This window comes from Homarus americanus, unplaced genomic scaffold (genome assembly GCF_018991925.1).
Source record: "Homarus americanus isolate GMGI-L3 unplaced genomic scaffold, GMGI_Hamer_2.0 scaffold48016, whole genome shotgun sequence".
Lineage (NCBI taxonomy): Eukaryota > Metazoa > Arthropoda > Malacostraca > Decapoda > Nephropidae > Homarus > Homarus americanus.
The window spans coordinates 1896370-1916418 of record NW_024755055.1 but is presented as its reverse complement, the minus strand read 5'-3'; the positions used below and the strand labels follow the sequence as shown (position 1 = coordinate 1916418).

Sequence of the window (20049 nt, the reverse complement as noted above, 5' to 3'; positions counted from 1 at the left end):
ATTAATAATAATAATAATAATAATAATATATATATATATATATATATATATATATATATATATATATATATATATATATATATATATATATATATATATATATATATATATATATATATATATATGTTCTTATAAGAGGTAGTTGTCTTTGGTAATGCATTCTGTGTGTGTGTGTGTGTGTGTGTTGTGTGTGTGTGTGTGGTTGTCTCCCTGCAGTCAAGCACATGAACTAAGATAACCAACAGAGTCACCTTATAGCACCACCCACAGCACCACCCACACCTACAGCGGCCACCCACACTGGCACCACCACCCACCTCCACACCACCACCCACACCCACAGCACCACCCACACCTCCAGCGGCCACCCACACCCACACCACCACCCACACCTACAGCACCACCCACACCTCCAGCACACCCACACCCACACCACCACCCACACCCACAGCACCACTCCACACCTCCAGCGGCCACACCTCCAGGGCCACCCACACCCACAGCACCACCCACACCTCCAGCGGCCACCCACACCCACACCACCACCCACACCCACAGCACCACACCACCTTGCCAGCACCACCCACACCTACACCACCACCCACACACCCACAGCACCACCCACCCAGCGGCCACCCACACCCACACCACCACCCACACCCACACCACCACCCACACCCACAGCACCACCCACACCCACACCACACCACCCACACACCCACAGCACCACCCACACCCTCCAGCGGCACACCACACCCACAGCACCACCCACACCCACACCACCACCCACACCCACAGCACCCACACCCAGCACCCACACCAATTGCTCCACACCCACACCACCACCCACACCCAGCACACCCACACCACACCACCACCCACACCTACACCACCACCCACACCACCACCCACACCCACAGCACCACCCACACCTCCAGCGGCCACCCTCTTATCTGGCTACAACATACTTCATTCGATATAAGATAACCCTAAGTCACTCACCTTGACTATATACATAAGCTATCTCTTCTTAGCTCAAAATAATAATAAACTTTAAAATCTTCACTATTTAGATACATTAAATATTCATAATTCTACTTTAAAAATAATATTAAATTTTCTCAAACTCACAACAATTAAAATAATAATAATAATAATAATAATTACAATAAAAACAATAACCACAACAATAACAATAAAAATAATAACAACAACAATAATAATAACATAAATAATAACAGCAATAATAATAAGAAAAATAACACCAATAATAACAATAATAATAATAATAAACTTACAACATATCACTATTTGTAAACGAGTCATTTTTTTCTCCATTTTATGTTCTTCAACTCGTAGGAACTCGTCTTCTGTCAACAAACATTTACACCCGCAAGCATTAGGTCATAAAACGGTGTGTGAAGACTTGTTGCTAAATCTGTGTATACGTGGGCAGGAGCTTATCACACCCCCACCTACACCTACCCAGTGGGACTCAGGACTCACCTAGACCACCTACAAATGCTCAGTGGGATCCAGGAGGCACTAGCTGGCTTGATAACCATGTAAGGTGGGGATTAATTCACGGTGTGTGTGTGTGTGTGTGTGTGTGTGTGTGTGTGTGTGTGTGCCAAACATCCCCTGAAACGACGTGAATCAAGCAGGCTGATGTTACGTACAGCCTGCAGACCTACACAATCATTGCAGGTAGGTAGGTAGGTCAGGTGAACAGCAGGTAATACAATCAACAGGTGACCTACTCCATCACCCACAACATATCTGTCCGGGTTTGGTTCACTGATACTCTTGGTGGTGTAACCTGTACAGTAAGTCATCTTGGGTTACCTGTGTGAAGGTCCAATTAGCATTCACCTGTATCATTCTGAGGTGTGGGATAAATATGCCTTATGACACATGGTTGGTATATGACACGTGGTTGGTATATGACATGTGGTTGGTACATGACACGTGGTTGATATAAGACTTGTATCTAAGAAGCTAAATGATATATCTGTACTATATGACATGTCAAGCATATATGACAAACAAATTTCTGCCATTACATCACTACACATGACACGCTGTCTATCTTATGACAAGCTACGTCTGGCATATGACATCACTGCTATTTGGAATTCTAAGCCGTCCCACAATTGGTCCACAATACATGCCAGAACTGACCATCACCCCCCACCCCCACACCTCCCCTGGTCCACATTTAACTCTCTGGTCCAATTTGCATATCGGACCGGTCCATCTAGACCCTTGTATCTCCCCTAATACTAACAACATAAAAGGTTATGGTTAATCCACCCTGTGAGGCATGGGGGTGGGGGTGGGGGGAGGAGGAGGGTGAGCCTAGCCTACGTGTTCGACTCTGAAGGTGATGCCAGTGACTGTACTAATCCCCAATGGCGTTATAATCATCTTCTAATCCCTGTACCAATCACCTCAAGTTGTTGTCCTAATCATTTAATATCAGTGTAATAAATAAAGACCAAATCTCAATCAATAAAGGATTCGAACCTAAGTATTCAAATCTCACTTCACTCTCTCACAGCATACCAGCCAGACAGGAACAACACCGAACCCTCCAAAACACAACATTTGAGATTCGAACCCGGGCACCAGCTAAAGAACACAAACCCCCCACCTCTCTTGACTCCCTCGCATACCAAACCAACAGGAACAACACCGAACCCTCCAAAACACAACAGAGGAGAATCGAACCCCACAGACTCTCAAAAGACCCCCCCTCCCCACTCCGCCACACATTCCCAGCTGTCAATATACCCCACTCACCTCAACCATTGCCCCCCACTCACCCCACTCCACCCCACAAAGCATCCAATTACAATAACATTTTCTCAGTTGGAATAAAAAACTGAAAGTAATCGTAAGGAAGACTTGACACTGACTCCATTATGTACTCGTCCCGATTACTGCCCCAACCTTCGGTCTTTTGTTTCATGAATAATGTTTTAAAATGAGATTAAATGGGACGGTGTGCATTAGACCCATAATAACGTAATTTAAATAAAGAAAGATGTTTTTTTATTGTGATTTGTATTAAAACTCATCGTAATTAATACACACAGGCGAGAGAGTTTGAGATGGTAAATAATGAGTTTATAGTGACACCTCTATTTAACGGATTATATGGAAAGTCCGTTATATTGAGGGTCCGTTACACATGAAACCTCCCATTTAATGAAGCATATAGAGATGAAAGTCCGTTATATCGAGGGTCCGTTAGATATGAAACCTCGCATTTAATGAAGCATATAGAGATGAAAGTCCGTTATATCGAGGGTCCGTTAGATATGAAACCTCCCATTTAATGAAATGTATAGAGATGAAAGTCCGTTATATCGAGGGTCCGTTAGATATAAAAAAACCACCTAACCGATTATATGGAGAGAGAAGTCCGTTATATGGAGGTTTCACTGTATATGAAAAAATAAATAAATAAAATTAACTAAAAACCCAATATAAACAGTGCAGTGCCATAAGCTAGCTAGTGACCTTCATATTGGCACCTAACCTTGGCACCAATAAGAGGGGAGGGGGAGGGGGAGGGGGGTCAAGGGGGGGGTATCTATGACATCGTATCACTAGCCTAGTCCGACGTACACACAGACGGACGGTTAGTTGTGTGTCCTTGATACTAGAACTTGTCCTTGGCACCACAGACGGAGAGATATTCACGGTCCAATATCAACATCCTGGCTCTTGTGGTCCTTCCTGTATAAGACGGACACAGATAGACAGAGATAGATAGACAGACAGACAGACAGAAAGACAGGTGTTAAGGTGTTAATTATCAGGTGAAGGTGTTAATTATCAAGTGAAATTAGGGTGTCTAATCTTCAGGTAATGTACAGTATAGTTATATAAAATTATACCTGTGTTTATTATATATCATGAATATATAACCTTGATTATATGTCTCATACGAGTATTATAACAGTTCGGGTATATTCATGCTATCAGTCAACACAACACAACCTAACCCAACACCTAACACAACACAACAACTAACACACAACAAGGAGTCTCTGTGTGTGTTTCTCTATTCTGCCTGCAAGTCTTGTGTCTGACGTAATGAAAACTCAGTAGCTCTCTCTCTCTTCCCCTCGGCAGACACACACTTGTTTACACAGCTGATCGGCATGGCAGACACACACTCATCACGCTCCTCGATTGTCTTGACTCTTGACCATTAATCTCTATCTATTACGACTAGAATAGAGGGTGATATCGGTGTCTGCTTCAGCCCATTAGACCAAAGGGGGTAAACCTGGATTTATTTAACAACCTAACCTGACATAACCTAACCTAACCAAACATAACCTACCTAACCTACCAAACATAACCACTAACCATAACCTCCCTACCTAACCTAACCAAACATAACCTACCCTACCCTAACCAAACATAACCTACCCTAACCAAACATAACCTACCAACCACATACCTCCTAACCAAACATAACCTACCACCTACAAACAAACCCACCTAACCAAACAAACCTCCCCAACAAACAACACCCCAAAACCACCACCAACCAAACAACCCCAACACCCCTAACCAACATAACCTACCCTACCTAACCAAACATAACCTACCACTAACCAACATAACCTACCCTACCCTAACCAAACATAACCTACCCTCCCTAACACAAACCTGCCCTACCCTAACCAAACATAACCTCCTAACCAAACATAATACCCTACCCTAACCAAACATAACCTACCCTACCTAACCAAACCACCTAACCAACTAACCTACCTAACCAAAGCATAACCTACCCTACCCTAACCAAACATAACCTACCCTAACCTACAACACAACCTGCCTACCTAACCAAACATAACCTACCTAATCTAACCAAACATAACCTACCTACCTAACCAAACATAACCTACCTACCTAACCAAACATAACCTACCCTACCTAACCAAACATAACCTACCCTGCCTAACCAAACATAACCTACCTACAACCAAACATAACCTACCTACCCTAACCAAACATAACCTACCCTAACCAAACATAGCCTACCTACCTAACCAAACATAACCTACCCTACCCTAACCAAACATAACCTACCTAACCTAACCAAACATAACTCCTACACCAACAAACATAACCTACCTAACCCTAACCAAACATAACCTACCTAACCAAACATAGTCAACCTACCTTAACCTAACCAATGGAACCTAACCTAACCAAATCTAATCTAATAACAGCTTTGCAGGCACAGATGTCTACAAACAAGTGTATCCTGAACACTTATACACGAGACTCGGGTCAGACGTACACACATAATACGCACACACACACACACACACACACACACACACACACACACACACACACTGTAGACAAGATCCGGAGAGTCGATGGTCAACACAAACATACAATCTGATCTCCTAATCTCAGTCAATCACCTGGATAATCACACAATCATCCCACTTGTTAACCCTTCAATCACCCCGTCTGAGTGACACGTTAATTAACCGGTCAATAACCACTTTTTCCCCTCACCTGCCGTAGTGGAGACGGTAAGAGTTTCGAACACCTGATACTTCTGTCCCAGTGAGATTCAGACACCTTATGGCGAGACCAATAATCAGACTCCAAACAACTGCCAGTGGTGGGCCAATCAGATAATCAGTTGCCAGCAGGGTCCCCCAATCAGAAGATGATCAGCTGACAGCGGGGCCCTAATCAGAGTTCATACAGGTGTGGCTGGGAGCAGGAAGGACTAATTTACCATCGTTTAGACATGTGGAGAGTGACCCTGAGAGCAGAGACGGGGCCCTCCCTGAGGATTGGGGGCCCCACCTCGAGACTACTCAAACAAGAGACTCAAATGGGCAGAACCGGAAATGACGACACATACTGTAAATAATTTGGTGACTGGTATAATGAGCCTCAGTACTAGGGGGGGTGAAGCCTCCATACCAGGAAAATGAAGCCTCCAATCAGGTAAATGAAGCTTCCATACCAGGTAAATGAAGCCTCCAACCAGGTAAATGAAGCCAATTAGCAGAAGGTAAGTATGGGAGGTCAAGGGAGGTATAAGGCTTCAGTTCAGCATGACAGAGACACGAGCCGTTTCTTAATGTCAGCCCAAAACTGCCCAAATTCCTACTACGTGACATACATACATACATACATACATACACATACATCACACGAGTCTAGGGCAGCTTTATGGTATGGTAAACCACTTAATTAACTACTTGAACATTAAAATATTCTCAGTGAATCATTGACACAGCTTTATAACATGACTCACCACACACACACACACACCTGGTCAATAAAGCCCACCTGTGTAATATCAAATCATAAAAAAGAACTTCAATTCGCCAGGTATGTCCGCCTCTACACACCTGTCCTAGTGAGTTCCGGTCACTCCTCACCTGTACCAACACCTTATACATATGATATAAAATTAAGATACTGAAATTACTATTAGTATTTGGAGATGATTAGCGCTGTAATTCTGTAGTTAAATTTGATGACAAATACAGAATGTAGTTGACTGTATTATGGAAGATTGGGTTAATTATGGGTACAGGGAGAGGTACAGTGGTATAGAGAGGTACAGTGGTATAGAGAGGTACAGTGGTATAGGCAGGTACAGTGGTATAGGTAGGGACAGTGGTATAGAGAGGTACAGTGGTATAGGCAGGCACAGTGGTATAGGTAGGACAGTGGTATAGGTAGGTGCAGTGGTATAGAGAGGTGGTATAGAGGAGGTACAGTGGTAGGTAGGTACAGTGGTATAGGCAGGTACAGTGGTATAGGCAGGTACAGTGGTATAGGTAGGGACAGTGGTATAGAGAAGGTACAGTGGTATAGGCAGGCACAGTGGTATAGGTAGGGACAGTGGTATAGGTAGGTACAGTGGTATAGGAGGTACAGTGGTATAGAGAGGCACAGTGGTATAGGTAGGTACAGTGGTATAGGTAGGTACAGTGGTATAGGTAGGTACAGTGGTATAGGTGGGTACAGTGGTATAGGCAGGTACAGTGGTATAGGTAGGTACAGTGGTATAGGCAGGTACAGTGGTATAGGCAGGTACAGTGGTATAGGTAGGTGCAGTGGTATAGGCAGGTACAGTGGTATAGGCAGGTACAGTGGGTATAGGCAGGTACAGTGGTATAGGTAGGTACAGTGGTAGGTAGGTACAGTGGTATAGATGGGTATAGTGGTATAGGTAGGTACACAGTGGTATAGAGAGGTGCAGTGGTATAGGTAGGTACAGTGGTATAGTAGGTACAGTGTATAGATAGGTAGTGGTATAGGTAGGTGCAGTGGTATAGGTAGGTACATGGTATAGGCAGGTACAGTGGTATAGGTAGGTACAGTGGTATGGAGAGGTACAGTGGTATAGGTAGGTGCAGTGATAGGTGGGTACAGTGGTAGAGTAGGTACAGTGGTATAGGCAGGTACAGTGGTATAGGTAGGTGCAGTGGTATAGAGAGGTACAGTGGTATAGGCAGGTACAGTATAGGTAGTGCAATAGTATAGGTACAGTGGTATAGAGCAGGTACAGTGGTATAGGTAGGTACAGTGGTATAGGTAGGTACAGTGGTATAGGCAGGTACAGTGGTATAGGTAGGTACAGTGGTATAGGTAGGTACAGTGGTATAGAGGAGGTACAGTGGTATAGGTACAGTAGTATAGGTAGGTACAGTGGTATAGAGAGGTACAGTGGTATAGAGAGGTACAGTGGTATGGGTAGGTACAGTGGTATAGGTAGGTGCAGTGGTATAGGCGGGTACAGTGGTATAGGTAGGTACAGTGGTATAGGTAGGTACAGTGGTATAGGCAGGTACAGTGGTATAGGTAGGTACAGTGGTATAGGTGGGGGCAGTGGTATAGGTAGGTACAGTGGTATAGGTAGGTACAGTGGTATAGGTGGTACAGTGGTATAGGTAGGTACAGTGGTATAGGCAGGTACAGTGGTATAGGTGGTACAGTGGTGCCAGGTGCAGTGGTATGGTGGGTACAGTGGTATAGGTAGGTACAGTGGTATAGGTAGGTACAGTATAGGTAGGTACAGTGGTATAGGTAGGTACAGTGGTATAGGCAGTACAGTGGTATAGGTAGGTACAGTGGTATAGGTAGAATGGTGGTAAGGTACAGTGGTATAGGTAGGTACAGTGGTATAGGCAGGTACAGGGTATGGGTAGGTACAGTGGTATAGGTAGGTACAGTGGTATAGGGAGGTGCAGTGGTATGGGTAGGTACAGTGGTGTAGGTAGGTACAGTGGTAGGAAGGTACAGTGGTATAGAGGTACAGTGGTATAGGTAGGTACAGTGGTATAGGTAGGTACAGTGGTATAGGCAGGTACAGTGGGTATAGGTGGGTACAGTGGTATGGTGGCACAGTGGGTATAGGCAGGTGCAGTGGTGTAGGTGGGCACAGTGGTATAGGTGCAGTGGTATAGGTAGGTACAGTGGTATAGGTAGGTACAGTGGTATAGGTAGGGTACAGTGGTATAGGTAGGTACAGTGACAGGCAGGTACGCAGTGGTATAGGTAGGTACAGTGGTATAGGCAGGTACAGTGGTATAGGTAGGTACAGTGGTATAGGTAGGTACAGTGGTATGGGGTACAGTGGTATAGGTGGGTGCAGTGGGTATGGGTAGGTACAGTGGGTATGGTGGTACAGTGGTATAGGTAGGTGGGTAAGGTAGTACAGTGGTATAGGTAGGTACAGTGGTATAGGTAGGTACAGTGGTATAGGCGGTACATGGTATAGGTAGGTGTGGTATAGGTAGGTACAGTGGTATAGGTGGGTACAATTGGTATAGGTAGGTACAGTGGTATAGGTAGGTGCAGTGGTATAGGCAGGTACAGTGGTATAGGTAGGTACAGTGGTATAGGCAGGTACAGTGGTATAGGTAGGTACAGTGGGTAGGTAGGTACAGTGGTATAGGTAGGTACAGTGGTATAGGTAGGTACAGTGGTATAGGTAGGTACAGTGGTATAGGCAGGTACAGTGGTATAGGTAGGTACAGTGGTATAGGTAGGTACAGTGTGGTAGTGGGTATGGAATGGTACAGTGGTAAGCAGGTACAGTGGTATAGGTAGGTACAGTGGTATAGGGAGGTACAGTGGTATAGGCAGGTACAGTGGTATAGGTAGGTACAGTGGTATAGAGAGGTACAGTGGTATAGGTAGGTACAATGATGCTTGGTAGAAATAGTGATAAACGCACATAAACGGTACAGAAACAGACACAAATAAACGCACATGTCTACATATAAACACACACACCTTCCCTCACCTTCCTCAAACACTCATCTTCCACTAAATCACCCTTACCCCCCTCAATTACCCCTACCCTCCCACCCCACACAGGTGAACCCACACACCGGTTAACCATTTAATTTGAACCTATTAAGTATTTTGCGTCCTTGCCCACACACCAATTAGGGAGGGTATGTAAATTGCAGGAAAAATGAGGGAAGGAGGGAAGGAGGAAGGGAGGGAAGGGGAGAGGGGAAGGGGAGAGCTAACCACAGCATGAAACTTATTAAACTCTCCTCTCTCTCTCTCTCTCATACCAGTACACCTTCCTACACTCCATCGCATCCCACACACTCTCCCATCTCAACCACACACCACCCCTCTTACACTCATCCTACTCCTCCTTATACTCTTACCAAATACTACTTCAATACACCCCTACACCCACACTACCACTTGACAACACCCTACACCCACACCACTTGACGTCACCCATACCCACACTACCATGAACACTACACACTACCACTTGACAACACTACACCCACACTACCACTTGACAACACCCTACACCCACACTACCACTTGACAACACCCCTACACCCACCACTTGACGTCACCCCCTACACCCACACTACCACTCCCTACACCCTACCATGACAACACCCCTACACACTACCACTTGACAACACCCCTACACACACTACCACTTGACAACACCCCTACACCCACACTACCACTTGACAACACCCCTACACCCACACTACCACTTGACAACACCACACACCCTACCACTTGACAACACCCCTACACCCACTACCATGACAACACCCCTACACCCACACTACCATGACAACACCTCACACTACCACTTGACAACACCCTACACCCACACTACCACTTGACAAAACCCCTACACCCACACTACCCACTTGACAAACCCTACACACCCACACTACCACTTGACAACACCCCTACACACACTACCCTTGACAACACCCACACACACTACCACTTGACAACACCTACACCCACACTACCCTTGACAACACCCCTACACCCACACTACCACTTGAGAACACCCATACCCACACTACCACTTGACAACACCCCTACACCCACTACCATGACAAAACCCTACACCCACACTACCACTTACAAATACACCTACCCTTGACAAACCCTACACCCACTACCCTTGACATCTACACCCACACACTACCATGACAACACCCTACACCTACCACTTGACAACACCCCTACCCACACTACCACTTGACCACCCATACACACACTACCCTTGACAACACCCCTACACCACACTACCATGACAAAACCCCTACACCCACACTACCACTTGACAAAACCCCTACACTGCCATGACAACCCTACACCCACACTACCACTTGACGTCACCCCTACACCCACACTACCTTGACAACACCCTACACCCACACTACCCTTGACAACACCCCTACACCCACACTACCACTTGACGTCACCCATACACCCACACTACCACTTGACACTACACCCACTCGACAACACCTACACCCACACTACCACTGACAACACCTACACCCACACTACCACTTGACAACACCTACACACCCACCCTCCACCCGCCCACTTCTTCTGTTTACTGACATTTATTTGATTAGGGTGAAATTTGTGTGACGTGTAGCAGGCAGATCTCAGCAGTGTGTGTGTGTGGTGTGTGTGTGTGTGTGTGTGTGTGTGTGTGTGTGTGGTAAGAGAAGAGAGAGAGAGAGAGAGAGAGAGAGAGAGGGGTGCAATGGACATAAAATTCTCCTGTGTGCTGCCAACTCTGACCTCACGGAGTCACAAATCAGGTTCTAATCTGGCGTGACCTAAGTTATTGGAGTCCAGACACACTATTGACCTCCTGCCAGCACCCTGAGTACGATGCCAACATCACAAGGTACCATGCCGACACCCTGAGTACCATGCCGACACCCTGAGTACCATGCCAACACCTTGAGTACTATGCCACACCCTGAGTACCATGCCAACACCCTGAGTACCATGCCAACATACACGACCTGACGGCTGACACATCATCAGGCCAACTCTGAACTGACATCATGACGCCATTTTGCATACCTAGCATAGGAGATCCATTGTCAATATCTCTACTTAAGGTCAAATTAATAATCGCTACAGTCACAAGGTCACGACGCCATCTTCTGCGCATGCGTAAAAGGAACTCATAAGTTTCCCTACCCGGACGATTCTTTGAGCATACCGAGGTGTAGAGAGGACCACTGATGTTTGTTGACACGAGCTAACAGTAAACAAACAGTGTTACCAACCTTAAAACAGCGTTACCAACCTAAACAAGCCATCAATGAGGGGTGGAGAGGGTACGCAGGAATATGATGCGGGTCAACATCTCCCCCCCAGGGCGCTCACCTCGACCTCAGGCGCAGGTCAATGGTGTGAGGGTGAAGGAGGAGAAGGGAGGAGGCAGACTTTGCACAGGAACATATTTGAACTTGGACACACTGTCAATGATTAGTTCAGGTCAGGTCAGGCCAGGATAGTTAGTTAGTCAAGCAAGTCAAATTAGGACAGGCGTAGAGTTAGTTGAGGTTAAATGGTGTGGTTAGGTTAGTGCTGGCATGACCCCAGCCTGTAGGAGGTGGTGGCGGCTTCCTGACCCAGTAAAACTTATCTTGGGAAACATCTTGAGAGGAGGAGAGGCTGGAGAGGGGAGGTACTGGGAGGGAGGTACTTGGAGAGGGAGGTACTGGGGAGGAGGTACTGAGGAGGTACTGGGGAGGGAGGTACTGGACAGAGGGGGTACTGGGAGGGGAGGTACTGGAGAGGGAGGTACTGGAGAGGGTTGGGAGGGATATACTATGGAGGAAAGACACGGGGAGATGAGACAAGGCAGGTGGTAACCACTGGGGCAAGACAGGAGGAAGTTGGGGAGACAAGACACAGGGGGGAGACTAAGACTTCAAATCCTCGGCAGATCAGAAGGATTCCAGGCACTCACGGGAGGTTAAGTGTGAGAGATAAATTACCTCAAAAAATGGAATATACAAGAGATTTAATTCATTTCAAGTGGAGGATGACCTAACTTCTGTCTATCTGTCTGTCTTTGTGTCTATCTGTATCTGTTCTCTCTCTCTCTCATTTCTTTCATTTCCAATTTTCTTCCTTTTTATTTCTTATTTCTTGTTCCTCTTTAACATGTTATTTGTGACTCTTCTGGTGAGAGAGAGAGAGAGAGAGAGAGAGGTAATGCATCCAATCTCACCTGTAATTAAATAACAAATTAACCCATTACAATGTCCACCTAATTAACCACCACAATACCTTAATAACCACCACAATAACCCCACTTTAACCACCAAAATCCCCCTACATTGACAACCACAACTACCACAATTCCCTTACAATAACCACCATCAACCCTGAATAACCAGCACATTAACCACCATTCTACTTTCTTTGTCATAACAATCAATGAACAATTACCTGGACTAAAACAACTCACACACACGAGACGTTTAGTGATTGTCTGAGTTATATGAAGAAGGATATAAGCCTCGTCTTAACTCAATGTGATGATGGTGGTGGTGATGATGATGATGATAATGATGATGGTGATGATGATGGTGATGATGATGATGATGATGGTGATGATGGTGGTGATGATGATGATAATAATGATAATAATAATAATAATAATAATAATAATAATAATAACCTCACCCCCTCCCCAAATAGGGTGGTTAATCTTGGACCCCCCCAACCTATATACCTTACATAAACATTTCGATAATCTCTGGTTACATGTGACACTGTATCAGGATTATGTAATAGGCACAGAAGTACTTAGATATGATAAGACGGATATAAATGGTGGCTCAAACTTGGAATTTGTTTAACCATTTAAGTGGATAAGATTAGATTACGTGTGTGTGTGTGTTAGGTTAAGTGGATTAGGTAAGGTTAAGTTAGGTGCGTTTGGTTAGGTTGGACTGGGTCAGGTTAGGTTAAGTGGTAGGTTGGGTTAGCTTAGGATTAGGTTGGACTGGGTTAGGTTAGGTTAAGTGGGTAAGGTTGGGTTAGCTTAGGATTAGGTTGGACGGGTTAGGTTAGATTAAGTGGTGGGTTGGGTTAGCTTAGGATTAGGTTGGACTAGGTTAGGTTAAATTAGATTAGGTTGGGTTAGGTTAAGTTAGACTGTACTAACCTTAGTAACACTCAATAAAGACCCACTATACAACCCAACCTAACCTCCTAACCTATATCTTCACAAATACAGTTTCCCAAGGCTGAATGAGGGGCCTTCACAAGCACTCCCAAGTCTGAAGGGCTTCCTGACCTGCCTCTCGCTGTGACCCCCCCCACACACACACACTCTCCCGAAGGTTCCTAAGATCAATATTCCTCGTAGCTGATGATTCAATGAAAACAAGTAAAGGTAATTTTTTTTTTGGCATTTTACAACACTAAAATTATATCCACAAAATGGCATTGGTGACATTCTGAGACTCTACCTTAACTAGACACGTTTATCAGTTAGACAAAACAACAATGAGTTAAGGTTTTTGAACTTAACTAACCCTAACTAAATGTATCAAGTTAAGGTAGAGGGTCGGTGTAACTCTGATCCTCAAAAGGGTTAAATCACCATCATCAAAAGGGTTAAATCACCATCATCAAAGGGTTAAATCACCATCATCATCAAAGGGTTAAATCACCATCATCATCAAAGGGTTAAATCACCATCATCATCAAGGGTTAAATCACCATCATCATCAAGGGTTAAATCACCATCATCATCATCAAGGGTTAAATCACCATCATCATCAAGGGTTAAATCACCATCATCAACAAAGGGTTAAATCACCATCATCAACAAAGGGTTAAATCACCATCATCATCATCACCAAAGGGTTAAACCATCACCACATCTGCGTCACCACACACACACACACTATGATTTTAAGCCATGAAATAGTGTACACCTGAAGCCTTACGCAAGGCCAGGTGACACGAACCAATTAGTCTTGACCTAACCAGGTAAATATGTTTAATCTGACCTGATGTGAGTTAACCAACCAACCCGACCTGACTTAACCTAACCAACCTGATACAGATTAACCTAACCTAACCAAACTAACCTTCCCTAACGTGATGTAAGTTAACCTAATCAACCAAACCTATTGTAATCTAAACCAACCAAATTTCAGCTAACCTAACCTAGCATACAGCAGCCAATCACAGGTTCCTAAATGGCACTGTATTTAAGGTAACCAATCACAGTGTTTCATACGTATAATGACCAAATAACAGTAGCTCCTAAATGACACTCTACGTAAATCAACCAGTCACAGAGGTTCTTAAATAACACTATCATGAACAACGTAACAAGGGAATTGCACCGTTAACTACCGTAATGACTACTTACCCATTATGATGTTGTCACAGTAGTTAATGATGCAGCGTTGTGTTCTCACTCCCCACACCAAATCCTTCCTCGAATTTGTGTACTGTCAATCAAGTTATGGTTATTATTGACAACTAACCCGCAGGTGATTTTTGTTGCCTTTTTATTTCAGGTCATAACACACACACACGACTGTCACTGTAAAGGTGGTTTTAAATCACTCGTCAATACCAATAATGTCTGCGGTATTTTAACGTGAAAAGATGTGTTCACTAATCAGTATGTTATTTAGGCTTGTCCTAGCGTGAGAACATTCTGAAGTCTCGTAAATCACTACATTTTCCCTCGTGTCATTGTTATTTCACCATTTCTTAAAGAACATGAGTGAATAGGTGTCGCAGAGGACGTCAACACAACCTGCCTCTCCACCGGACGCAAACAAACTACCGACGACCTGCAGACGACACCCTAACCCAGCTGAGTTGCCAACGCGTCAGTTTCTCTTGTTGACAGTACGTGTCACATGTATTGCCTTACTAAATGACAGTTTTCCCAAGTCGTAATATGATAATGTTATTATTAAACTTAGCATTAGATATATATTCATGGTCATTCCTGCCACATTATCATTAAGCGTAATTATTTCCACTAAATGACGACAAATGAGTGAGAACTGTACCAGACTTTCCGTGCACCGAGCAGGGCGCTGCAACCAGTCGCCATGTTTTGTTATTATCTCCGTCTGTTTTGACACAAGGACACCCTACGGCTGTACTACCCTGACACAACACACCCATACAGAATAATAACACCCATCGGAAAACACGAATAACAGCTCGTGGATAATAACAAAAGATGATATATATTAAACCTGGAACTATATGGAGTCGCCAGCCGCCAACACCATTATAACCTTGTATCTCGCTCTAATATTGACATCGGTTACGACGATAACCTAACCCCGCCTCCCCTTACCCCTCCGTCCCTCAAACAATGTCTTAATTACTACAATCTTAATAAAATATCACCTCTTACGTTATGTTATGAAGGGGTAAGATTAGACCCGTAGACATGGGTGTATTCCAAGCATGACGGAGGGCTTGTTCTGGGAATGCTTGGTGGAGGTGAGTCAGCAAGCAACCAGGAGGTAGGAGGAGGTGTGACGGTCCTTCCTCAGTCCTTCTAGAGCAGTGGGAGGACGTGGGTGTGGGAATCCTGGAAACGCCTTGGCTTGTCTGGTGCTCGTGTGTGTGTGTGTGTGTGTGTGTATGTGTGTGTGTGTGTGTGTGTGTGTGTGTGTGTGTGTGTGTGTGTGTGTGTGTGTGTGTGTGTGTGTGTGTGTGTGGCGCTGGCTGGATCGTGAGATGTGGATGGCAGTGATAAAACTGATGACAGGTGGATATATAAATTAATATACATACAGGTAAATAAAGAATAGCGACTACAGGTATATATTTATAAATTAATAAACACAGGTATATAAACAAACTGGTACAGGGGCGTAAAACGTACAGTAGTACATATGTAAATTAACACATTGTTTGTACAGGTATATAAACAAACACATACATGAGTTAAAAAACACCAAAACAAAACCAATACAATGACGAACAAGAAAAAACAAACACAAACAAGGCTTCTACCCGAATCAACAATAATAAGCAAGACTAAGCAAACACAAACAAGACTGCCACCATCCCTGTACTTCTCACCATGTACAAGTCCTTTGTCCGTTCCTGTGTCGACTACGCCGCCCCTGCCCTCGTCAACATTAGTCGGACTGTTGTCAACCGTCTCGAAGTTATCAGAAGCTGCTTGTATCATCCTTGGGGCCCTCAGTGGACACGCTCTACTTCTCTATATACCGAACTTGGTCTTTCCTCTTACTCCTAGGATCGTGTCCAGAGTTTAACCTAAAACTGCCGTTTCCATTCTACGGGATCCTCGGACAACTATGTCCAAACCAACTTGACTCCTGCTGTCCGAGGCCGACCTCCATCTAGAAGACAGTGGCGGTCACTCATCCGAGCCTTCAGGAAACACGACCTCCTGCCTGATATTGTTGTCACCCCTGCTGTTGGTTCGTCTCCTCCTGGCTGGATTTTCAACCTGAAGTGATTGCCCTCGGTGGACCGCTCGAAAATCACGTGAACCCTGTTATTCTTTGTCCACCTCTCCAGGATCGCCCACTGGTCCCCAGGTAGGGTCGTCTCCACTGATGGTTCTGTTGACCCGCTACAGGTAGGGCCGGGGCTGGTGTCTATCTCCCGTCCTCATGCCCTGAGCCTGTCAAACTGTCTCTCCAGAGTTTCTGACGGGCATCCTCCACTCAGGCTGAACTAATAGCCCTCCTTGCTGCCCTCTCTCGCTGGGAAGAAGCAGATGGTTTCTGCCCTTGCTTGTCTGCTGCGATTCCAAGTCTGCTCTCGACGGGATCGCATTTGGATCAGGAAAATAAGGACCTCATCCTCGAATACGAAGGTTAACATCCACACTTCAGGATGCAGGCCGTCCTGTGACATTCCTATGGATACCCAGTCATGTCGGTATCTTGGGAATGAGGCAGCAGAATTGCCTTACCAAGACTGGCTGCAACAAGGCCACACCTGACTACGTTTTCCTCGAACACTTTTACAGCTAGGACCCAAATTCGCCGCAAACAGAAGCTCGGGAAGCAGCCATCCCCTGGCTCCCGCCCACCTGGTACGATGTCCTCCGTAAACTTCCTGACCTCTCGACGTCTATGGGAAAGGGTCGCGGAAGGACGTGATTGCTGCCCGTATCATCATTGGGTATGACTTTGGCGGGAGATTGGTATCCCCGCATCCCCTGAGCAACGCTCTTGTGCATTATGCAGAAGACCCGACAGCCGCACCCTTATCCACAACCTCCTAAGATGTCCCAACGCTTCCGTGACGCCTGCTGGACCACCACTCGACCCCTGACGGAGACACGATGATCCTCCCAATACTGGCCAGATATTATGTAAATAACATTGATTATGTGTTAAAGGAATATCCCTTCCTTCCAGGCTTTAGTAGGCCTTTATAATATTTATACTGTATATACTTGTCACACTTGCCAGATGCTTCTGGTGTTATTGTACAGAAGTACCTAGTGACAGCACTAGGATCACTTCCTCTATCAAGAATAAACAATTGAAATTGAATTGAACTGAACAAGACTAAACAAACATAAACAAGGACAAATCTGGCTTCTAGTATAAAAAATGATAACAAACATAAACAGATTTTTCGTCACAGTTAAATATTATCACCACGTTCCTTAAGGCTAAACAACACACACACACACACACACACACACACACACCACATTTCTCACGCTTAGACTTGAACAATAACTTAACTGGAATTAATGATGATTACTCAGATCACACCTCTACATTTTCTCTCTCTCTCTCTTTGGTGTGAGAGAAGAGAGGTGCATCTTGATCAATAATCTTGTTGCCCGTCTGGAGAAATTTTGTTGTCTCTTGTGGGAATAGGGAGAGAGGATGAAGGTCATACTTATAAGCAAGTATGTAGGTAGAAGGAGAGACGAAAGAGGAAGGAGACAGGGGAGGGAAGGAGGGAGGATAGAGCTGCCTCTAACCTAACGTAAATGGCCCTAACTCAACCCAACCTAACCAAATATAACCAAATAATTCTAACCTAGCCTAACCTAATCTACCGCCACCCTCCCCAATCGCCCCTCTACTTTCAAATCCAGCAGCCATTCAAGTACGTAATTTCAGGGGCACAACTATTTCGGTAAACCCACTGGAATTTTTTTTTTTTAAATGGCGGCTTACAATTCTGTCATTTGTGTCGTATAAAAGACAAAACTCTAACTCAACTACTGTGATGAATTGTAATATATTCAGTGTAGTTTATTCTTCATAATAGTTAACAAATAATAATAAATCAAGTTCAATTTAACATAGACTTAACTATTTCGTTGAAGCAACTAGAAAAAATGTAGTTGTCATAAAATCCACAGAGGTCAGCACGAGACGGACCAAACCATTAATAATAGAAACGGGACGATAATAACCAACTAAACCTGACATAAATCACAACTACCATTGGCTTAGTTAGGTTTTTGTTATATAATTGTTTACGACATGCAAGCGTCAAAGGTGGTGTTAGTGTTGGTGGAACAAACTAACATACGTGTGTGGACGATTTTAACTAACTAACATACATGTGTGGACGATTTCAACCTAACTAACATAATATTGGGCAGAAATGCTGCCAAAAATTACATCTGGTTAATTACAAAGACCATTAACATGTTTGACTTTTAACCCAATGTGACTTAAGGTTTAATTTTAACACTTAAATGGTAAAGTAAATGATCATTGGTATTTATTGAGCAGTACAGGATGTAAATAACCTCTCCTGGATGATGCTTGACAATTGGATCAAGAATGTGACTTAGTTTGGAAAGATGAAAGCGTGATAGGAGATATTTTTCACACCTTAAAACCTCTGTTGTCTTGCCTTTGATAACATGCAACGCCATTAATACAACCATTACATCACAACTATCATCATAACACTCTCCCACCTATCATCACCATAACAATCACCACTTCCACCATCCCACTATCACCATACACCCCATCACCACCATATCACAACCATCACCTATACCCTACCACCATTATCACCATAACACCCTACCGCCACTATCACAATAACACTACCATAACACCCTATCACTACCACCATTATCACCATAACACCCCTACCGCCACTACCACCCCACTATCACCCTACCACCTTATCACCATAACCCCCATCACCACCATTACATCACAACCATCACCATAACACCCCCACCATCATCACCTATACCCCTACCACCATAACACCCTACTACCACCATAACCCCCACTATCACCCCTACTTATACCCTACCACCATCATCACCATAACACCCCTACCACCATAACACCCTATATCCCCTACCATTATCACCATAACACCCCTACCCTACCACCATAACACCCTACCATTATCACCATAACACCCTACCATAACACCCTACCATTATCACCATAACACTATACCACCATAACACCCCCACTATCACCCCTACCACCTTATCACATAACCTCCACCATTATCACCACACCCTACCTACCACCAACACCCCACTATCACCCCTACCATTATCACCTAACACCTATATACCACCCTACCACCATTATCCATAACACCCCTACCATTATCACCATAACACCCCTACCCAATCTACTCACCCCTACCACTTAACACCTACCACCATTATCACATAACACCCACACTACCACCATAACACCTATCACCCTACCA

The 20049-nt window shown here is 44.5% G+C and overlaps 1 protein-coding gene across 1 annotated transcript in view; it reads right to left on the bottom strand.

The window, feature by feature from the left end:
• LOC121856178 (cytospin-A-like) overlaps window positions 1-15158 on the bottom strand; it is a 171014-nt gene extending 155856 nt beyond the window's left edge. The window contains exon 1 of the mRNA XM_042351513.1: window positions 14732-15158. The gene's annotated coding sequence lies outside the window, so the exon portion shown is untranslated. The remainder of the gene's footprint in view (window positions 1-14731) is intronic.
• Between the last annotated feature and the right edge of the window lie 4891 nt (window positions 15159-20049).